Here is a 10,164-nt window from a genome sequence, read left to right on the forward strand (position 1 = left end):
ATAGTGAAATATAGTAGAAAACACAAAAATATGGTGAAAACCCAAATTCTATTAATAAAAAAAAATGCAAAATATTGTATAATAGAAATTGGATAAAGTGTTGGTAGAAAACTCTAGAGAGAGAGAGAGATGAGAACTACACACATTCAAAAATAAATAAATATATAATTATAGGATAAAAGAATGGCCTTCTAACATATAGAAAGAAACCTATAGGCATAAAACCCTAGCCCCAAAAGAAGAATTTCCAAAAGGTTTGTGGACCATTACGTAGTTAGTTGGTACATCAAACTTCTTGGGGGCACAACCTTTGCATGCAGTCTCCATTTGGGGTGCGCAATAGCTTGTTGGAAAGAATGATCTTAGGATTAAAGATTTTAGATAAGGGGATGCCATGGCAATTCTTAGTCCTTCGAATGACTAGAAAACATCGTTTAGGGCCTCAAAACAACCTTGGAAGTTTGGGACCGAAAAATCATATAAACGTTTCTCATAAGATAGAGAGATGTTGAATCAATGGAAGAGGTGGATGGCCATCCATATCCACCTAGATCAATAATTTTTCTTAAAACACTATGTTTAGAAGATTAGAATGTACATGCATTTGAATTGATTGAAATGGGGCACCAATCTTTGAGAACTCAAAGTCCCAATACTTCATGGCGTCATAGCCATAGATTTTCAGATATAATCTATAGTAACCATTCAAAGAAGGTTTTACTTTGCTACTTATGTTTCAAACCTCTAATAAATCATGATTTTTTGGATACAAGGGTTTCACCTTAAACCTTATATTAAATCCCTCTAATAATAAAACAATTTTATTTTTGAATGAATTTCTTCTCTAACAATTTCTTACTATTGCCACTTTTTAGAAAACATGAGTCATCAATAATGTTTAGCCTGGATTTCTTACCTTGGTTTTTTTTTTCCTCTACATTGTTGTCCCTGATGGCCTCCTCTATCATGTTGAATATTCCAATCTACACCCTCAATAGATATGTCCTTCATTTGATGTGTCCTATCATATATGTCTACCTAATCCAAATTAATGAAGGAACAAAATTAGATATAAATTCAAAATAGAAATGCAAAGATACATTGAAATTGAATTTCAATTAACAAATAAAAAAGGCTAAAATTTTTTACATGCATAAATAATATCTTTAACTATAAATCGAGAAACCATTATAGGACAAATTTGTACAATTTGATTTGATCTATCAGTAGTTTGGTCTTCAGTTGTTGGTTTGCACCAAAGATCAAGAAGAAGAATATAACATGCAACAACCATTTTGGGACCAAAACTTGCAACTTTCAAGTACATTGTCATAACAGTTACATTAGGGAGAGCCCTGAAATCACTCACAGCTTTATCTAGTGCTATTACATACATAGTTCCATCCAACCTTCTATATTGTATGCATGATTTTTTTAGTTGAACCTAAAGCAAATCCAACATACTCGTCCATCGGGAGAAATTATGGCTTTCTCCAATGTCTCTATAATCTGCTTCTTTAGACCTGGATCTGCATGTTCATTACTATTACAAGTATCATATGTTTTAGTTGAATATTTATTGATATTATTGACATAATTTTTGCTAGAGGCCCTCGTAACTTTGGGAGGGCTTAGAGAGTTTCTATACAGATTTGATCTTTGAAGAATGAAAGTCTGGATTTTCATATTTCAAATCCAATTCACTGATCCCTTATAAACTTGCAAAGATATCATCATTGACAATATCATTAGAAGTGCAATGGTTTAAGGAAGTCAGAGAAAACACATAATCATCATTTGAATGGCTTTTGTAGCCTTGAGTAGGGAAAATTATATCATCTTACTGAGTAAGGTGATCTAATATGGAAATATTGCAAAATAGATGGTGACAACAACTTCTTCAGTGGTATCATTACAAATGCCAAAAATAGACAATGAACCTTCCAAACGATTTGTCAAATCAATCTATTTTCCTTGGTTACATTCATTACTACTTTTGCAGAACATTTCCAAGTAGAAATGGATAAGCGACTTTTAATAAAAAGAGGATGATCACATGCTCAATGAAGACGTAACAACATCAATAATATATTCACATCTATGTTCTTTTTCATAGTCCCTGCAACATCATAGATGGTCTTGAATTGAGCTTACACAAATAGAAGAACCCGAGCCTCTATGTATCGACGTTATCTACTGCCCTGAAGCAAAAAATACCCACATCTCTCTCTTAGAGAAACATATGATCCTCTGTGTGTTGGTGTTATCTACCATCCTGAAACAAAAAATACCCACAACTCTCTCTCAATGAGATATTTATTTATAGAGACATCCAAAATGAGCAAGTCTGGCCGATGAGATCCTACCTAGGGTTTAACCAAAACCACCTATCAACCCTAGAACTTGAATTGAACTTTTGAATGAGATTTAGGAAAGTGGTAAAAATCATGTTCTTCCACAGAGAATTCAACCTACTGCAAAGTAAATCTTTTAGAAGGTAATGTAATAATAGGTGCCCCATCAATGGTAGTACCTTTTGTGCTCTGAAGCATTACTATCGTCAGGATAACTTGGAGATTCTGGTATCCTGAATTTGGATTGCTAGAAATCGGAAACTTTATTTTGGAAATTAAAGAATTATAAACAACATATGGATCATATTTAAGAAACCTAAAGTATATGAAAAGATCATCAATATAATTTTTGATTGGTGTTGCAAATAGACACCACCTTTGTTTAGCCCGTAAACCCCAACATGATCTAGCAACTTAGGTCCTATGATTATTAATACTCTAAGCTTCATCTATAACCACCCTAAACCAACCCACTCTTTCAATAGGGGAGGAATAGGTTCACTTGAGGAGCCATTTTCTCCCTTTCTACTCTTTGTCTTCATAACAGTATTTGTTGTCTTCTTTTTCATTTTAAGAATAAAATAGTCAATTAGACCATAATCATCAGGATTTCTTTCAACTTCTTCATAATCATCTCCAAGATCTTTTTTTTCAACCTCCATGGAATAAGTAGTCAAAATAATTTCATTCTTTGACAGCTCATCAGGGTCCTTTGTCATGTTGCTTCCATGATAGACCAGGACAAACAAATAGACTTTTTTAGTAACCTTGTCACAAATTTCTTGTGCCCATTGCTTAAGAACACTTGTTGGACACAAAACCAAAGTACTAGTGGATGGTCGACCTTTCTTAATAGAAAATGTGTTTTCTTTCCCCTTAATGTATTCCTCCAAAGCAATATCATTTTCATCATTATTTGATGTCTTTATTTGCAAACATATTGAGACTACATCGTCATTATCAAGATTTACAACATATGTTTCAACCTTTACTTAATTTGAATCTTCCTAAAGAGATTTATTAGGAGGTGTCTCCTTTAAAATTAAAGCAGTCATTGGGACATTCTGTGACCTATGAAATTTCAGAAAATTAAAGCACCACAACATTTTGTTTCCATAGTGACATGTGAAATCTCATAAGATAATAACAAGTGCCACCAATAGAAATTTTAGGCAAAGACATTGAGTTAAATAGTACTGAACTGCCTACTTTAGAACTCAATTGAAAAGTTTCCCTATATTTATTTTTGATATAAGAATGTGAAATTGAATCTTCAGCTATTACTAATTGGATTTCCATATCCTAATATTCCAAATTAGCATCCATGTTATTAACACCACAATCCTATGTTTCAGTAATTTGTCTTCCAACAATCCACATGATAGGTGTTTTTGTCTTATGTTCCTTTTCTATGGCATTCAAATGACAACTCTATGAGACATTTATTTATAACCCCCACTTCAGCTGACTTTGATGCAAATGAAGATACTATAATTATATCCTTATTTATGTACCCTGGATAAGATGGTTTAATACTTCAAGTGAAATCCTTCATAATTATTTTTTCATTTGTTTCTCTAAATGCTTCCTACCAATAATATACAAAAACATCAAAATAGGCAGAATGAAAATTCTGTGTTTCAGAATTCAAACATTCATGTTCCTTCTCCACCCTATCAAACTCACACTCATCTCTCTCTAGTTTTTGTAATATTTCATCTTTTAATTCCTATTTCCACTCAGATTGATATTGTATCTAAAAAGTTTCACAAACCTTAGAATTTACTGGCACAAAAGGATTACTATCTATATACTGAGAATTCTATGGATCTTCTGCATCAGGAATCTAAGAAACACAAATTGGAAAAGTACCCTCTTCCAGTAAACTAATTTCTCCATGTTTAGAATTTCTTGGAATATTATTGCACAACTTTTGACAATCATCCAACTTAAAAGATCCATCTTTGAAGGAATATGCATGTTCATCTGCACATTGTACAACAATTATAAAATCATATTAGTGAAGAATATATTAACATTTCACACTTTCAATTTTCAAACTAGGAGTCATGCCACATCCTTAATCGTCATATTAAATTTATTGTATTGATAAACAAGAAGTAGGAAAAATCCCATATGTTAATTGAAATAATTGTAGCCAAGTATAAACACATTTTATGGAATTGAAATGGAATCCATAATATGAGTTGGGAAGGCCAACTCAAAATGAAAAGGACTGACAAGTATGAAAACTGCAGTGCTAGGAAATAAGTGGTGATATTGGCATAGCTCCAACGGTAGGTTCAAGTGATCTTGTAGCTAGACATGGGTCCTTTCAGAGTTGGGAGGTTAGGGTTAAAAACCATAATCAATGTCAATGGTTTTCCCCATTACTGTCTAGGGACCACAACAAAGTACTCATGGCTTTATGCAATGTTTTCCTTGGGAAGGAAAAAAGAAAGAAAGAAAAGTATTGAATTGGTGAGTCTGATCCAAAAATGGTTGAAATTGAATAAACAATATTGATGGGATCAATCTAATAATATTGAAGAATAGCTAGCCTAGTAGGTTATGTCAAGTGGTTATGTACTTTGAGGCTTGAGCTTCATGTAGGAGGTCTTGAGGTCAATCCCCTGGGGTGGCTGCCTCTAGTGTGTGCTTCAATCAATACCCTTACTAGGTCGAAAAACATAATCAGAGGCCAATGGGTTTCCACTATATAACATCAAAAAAATGTGGGGAACGTCCTTGGTTCTTCCCCATGAGGTTTTCTTTGGAAAAAATAAATTTGAAGAATAGGATCTATAACACCAATTAGAATATCATAATGGAACATTAGAGAGAATGTAATGGAGCAAAAAGGAGAAACTAAAGAGGTATAGGGGGTATAAAATAAACCCACCCATGCCCTCTAATGACATAGGTCCTTATCAATATTGGAGGATATATCATGCTTTTTCAATTCAAATTTTCTCCATGCTAGATTATAAAAAAAGTTGGAAATATTTGTAAAATACTACATTCTCAATATCAACATTGATGCTTCTTGAAATATTATACATTTCCCACTTGATAAGGTGGTGTGCATAGGTCACTAATACCATACGAAAAATACTCAATAATTTATAATTTTTAAAAAAAGACCTTTTCTCTCTATCATCATAAAAAACAACAACCAAGGGAGTGAGTGTAGCAAAATTAGCATGACAAAACCCAAAGTTCAAGTAGGAAGTCCATGGAAATATTTTCACAACTAAGGAACCCCTTCAAAATAATTGTAAATAAATAGTTTGATAAACCTGGATCTACCCCACTTGGATAAGTGGGGATGTTTCCAAGTGACTTTAATAAATAGCAACAAAACATTTACTATTAGACTGAAACACATGAGGTGAATCCAAGCAGTTTGAAAGATAAGGTATGTATTCTAGTAGGCTATAGCATATGCATGCTGCCATCTATGATAATGAAAAAAGAAAAGGAAATGGAGTCTAGGAAGAATGGATGCAATATAGGAAGGAAGCACTAAATCAATGACACATTATCCTTGATAATATAGCCAGAACATGAGCATTTTAGAAACTTTTAACAAGAGGTTCCACTTGTCTATATTGTTGGATTGATCAACATACTGGGGAATGTGTGAAATACCATATTTCATCTCCATATCAACCAGAGTGCCTCCGGAAATGTTTTTCTTTCACTTCCTAGCATACATTGCCAATTTGACTTCTCCATATGTCAAAGTAGTCAAATGATATGTTCAATCACTTCTAGTCTCTTCAAACTCCAACTGACTGAGTAACCAAGGTCTTTATAGTTATATATGTAGGGGGATATCAATGTTTAGGATGCCTTTAAGTAAAGCTCCAGCAATAAGGTAGTTTTCCATTTGTAGAAGCATTTATTTTCAAAACTCCCATACTTTGCAACATAAAACAGATAAGGCTAGCTCTATAATATTTGACAATAAAAATAGACAATAAGTCGAGGTAAATCACCTAGCACCACTAGCTGTGAAGGTTGACAGAGAGGTATCTACTTTATCAGAAGGTCAAACACCATTAGAAAGTGAATACTTGAAGGAATTCCTTCTAATGTTGACTTATTAAGGATTGTAAGGCCTAGAATCATTGAAATGGAGCAATTATAAGTTATAAATTCTCAAAATGGAGTTCAATTGTTTGCAATTCACTCAGAAAGGGAACATGAATCTCAATCTCCAAGCTCCACCAGTTCTACACCTGCACTTGGAAGGTAGCGTAATATATTTGAACAAAATGAAAGTTGCAACCAACTCTTATATATCCCCTTTGTAGAAGACATATAATATAAAGGAAATATCTAATTGACAAATGGAAAGAAGAGCTAGGAGAGAAAAGGGAGAAGAGAAGGCTACAATTGAACCATTTTTCCTACCTTTTCAACTCAAAAGGGAGAAAATGTTGTTGCATCTAAGGGTCATATTTCTGATTCAATCTTCCTATTGCAAGAGTGGGGAAGTTCAAAACTTTTAACTGCTAGTGCGAAAGTAGATCTCTCACGGGGAATACAAGTATTTGCTTTATAAATTTATTTATTTTCTCTCTTGATTAATGCTATCATGTGGTGTTTTTTACCTGTATATTCGAGCACTTAGGTATGAATTTTTTTATGAGAATTTCTCTCTATTTATAGTGTCATATGACCAATGCTAATATCCTATAATGTGAAACAAATTTTATATGATCTGAAACTATTACTCAGGAAATTGTTTCCTTTTTTTTTTCAATTTTAAATAACTTTTGTTATTATGAAAAAAATATTCAATAATTACACGGATGAACTTAGGGTCAAAAGAGGATGAGGGTTTGCTCATACTTCTATTGAATCCATATTTAATATGTCTTGTTAGAATTTATTCAGTGTGTACTTTCTAGTGTTTTAGGCCTACAAATTTCAACCCTTTGGGTGGGTAGCCTTGTATGGATCATACCCAACCACTGATTGTAGTTCCTACTGCAGGTGGAAAGGACAACAACATAGAAGAGAACCCAAAACTTGTCCTTAAAGTATACAACGAAGTGAGTCTGAAGTGGCGATGATTATTTTTTTATATTATTGAATACAAATGTGCCCCTGGAAATCATAATCATTATGCCTTGCTCATGTATGTTATGGGTGAGATTTACTTAGAGAATGTGATATGGATCTAGGTGTTGGAAAAATTGGAACCTTATAGATGGCATGTGTATGCCACTAGCAACCTGAGTATGCACCTTATGTTGCAACCTAGAAACCTATAAGCTGAACTTTATGAATTTATAAGATTTATTACCATCTTCTAAGCCTTGAAACCAAGGAAAATTTTAAGGATGGAAAATTTTCTTGAAGTTTAAAAACATTGGCGAATCTCACTAATCCCTAATATGCAAACTATAAAATGTTTATTGATACATTTGTAAAATTATTCAAATTTATAATGATTTTATATATAGTTTCTATATAATGTTGGTGATTTTTAAGGGAAAATAATTTTATATTCTAAAATTTGGGTGAATCATCTTTTATAAAATTGGAAACTTGAAAATCGTTTTTATGCAAAAATCATGGAAAATTAGCCCGCTAGGCGAACATTAGCCCCTAAAATTTTCCATGCTTGAAACATTAGATTTGAACTTTATCAATTTAACAAAAACTTATAATTTTTCAATATTTTCTACATGGGATATATGCTAGATGTCTCCATACACTACTAGAAGGATGCAAGGGTAAGTTTTTCATTCATAGTTTTGTCTATACCAATTTCTTTTTGTCCATTTTCTTCTCTTTGCATTTTGATCTAATGTTAACTTTTAAGTGTTTTACTTAACAAATATACAAACTCCCTTTAACATGCCCCTTTTTAGAAGCTATTTTTTGTAAACTAATCATGCACTGATATGGAAATTGGAACTAATAATACACTTCCATATCTTTGTTGTAAATATTGGTTAGGCATCAATCATAATATAGTTATTTTTTGCTTGTAAAAAGGTATTTACTATTATTAAAAAGATGAGTTAGGGAATTCTTTGTCATTAGGGTGTCACTAAGATTACTTTGATGCCTATGCAATGGGGCTTTTGGATAAGTCTGAGTATAATAATTAGTTATAGGTTTAATTGTAGGATATACAAAATTTAGAGGCTATTTTGATGTTCTATGCCATGGAGATTTCTCACATGTGTGAATAGGTAAAGTATAATTTTGAAGTCCATTATGGGAAGCTATGAGTAGTGTATGGTGGCATAGGACTACAAATTTTATAGTTTCTCTGCTTAGAAAAATAGAAGTATAAGGGAAAACAATTGTTAAGATATTACATACCATTTTGGTAATTATGAATAGGACACTCATAACTAAATGGATAATAATAACATTTTTTAATATCTATTAATAGAGAGACAACGACGTGACTATTTGATAAAGAGATATGAAGACAATATAATTATTCATGAACCTATTGTAATAGTCATTGGATATGTATTGATAAAAATTCCATTCATTCTTTTGGCTCTCCCACCTCTCATGTATGAGAAATCCCCTCTGAGGATGGATATTTTCCATCACTAGGCCATGCACATATCTTCTCTTGTGGTGATTAAATCAATTCATTATGATTATATTTTCTCTAGTAGATCCTAGATGCTAGGAGTCAAGATCATGTATTCATTACAAGAAACTAACATGATTGGTTTAAAATATTATTCATCCATGGTCCTTTTGCAAAAGGAGCCAAGTAGAGTCGTGTTTTGTCACAAAATTGCTTTTTAAAAGATAAAATAATTTTATTTATTTCTTTATTTATTTATACAAAAATACCATATAGGAAGTTGGGCTAGCTGCAACCCCAAAATCCCAAAATTACAGGCATAACCTCCTAGCTCAAACCCAAACTTCTCTAAGGGAATATACCCTTTGGGTCAAGGCTATGGTGTTTTTCCAGTAGCTTAAGGAGTTTTGCCTCATCTCAAGTCTAACTTTTCTTTCACTCCTTGACACTATAAATCAATGCACTCATTTTGTTCATGTCTCATCCAGTTTTTCCAGTACCTTGTCCAATTGCATGTTTTGTTCTTCAAGATGATTTTGTTGTTTAATCACATTTTCTATCAAATGTTGTTATTGTTTTTCCATGTCCCACACATCAACGCCAAGATTTACTATAGTCCATATATTTATCATATCCCTCCTACTGCCTCCTTCCCTCTCTCCTTTTTTATTCAACTTCAGTTCTTGTGTCATATTCTTCTTCTCTTTTTGGGTCATTATGCATTCTCCTTTGCCATTTCTTTTCCTTCATCCTTCCACTTGGATTTTAACAACGTTAATATTCAAGCTTATTTCTATCATTTTGTAAGAAAAATCACAAATATGATTGTGGAATTTGATACCGACACTACACATCAGTACACATACTAAGAGGGTGTCCTTATTAGGATATATTTTTCTATAGGTGTCCTTGTTGGGATATATTTTTCTATAGGTGTCCTTATCAGCATTAGATTTTTTAATTCTCTATAGCTCTCCTTGTCTAGTGAATATTTTCTTTTTTCCTCACCACTAGATTCTTTTTTGTATCTACATATCACATGCACTTAAATAACCTCATCCACACCTTTTTTAGCTTGCCCTACAAATATTGAGATGGAAAAAATTTCAAAGCTTCTCATAATTTTGTGCCAAGTTGATGGGGTTGTTCTCCCTTTTTGCAAACTCAGAAGGCAAAAAAAAAATATGCACTCGCTGTGTAGTTGTTGCAACAACTAGATGTGTCTGAATTTATTAT

Source organism: Pinus tabuliformis, chromosome 4_2, assembly GCF_031772625.1.
Source record: "Pinus tabuliformis cultivar Carrire ecotype Pingquan chromosome 4_2, CPIR1, whole genome shotgun sequence".
Lineage (NCBI taxonomy): Eukaryota > Viridiplantae > Streptophyta > Pinopsida > Pinales > Pinaceae > Pinus > Pinus tabuliformis.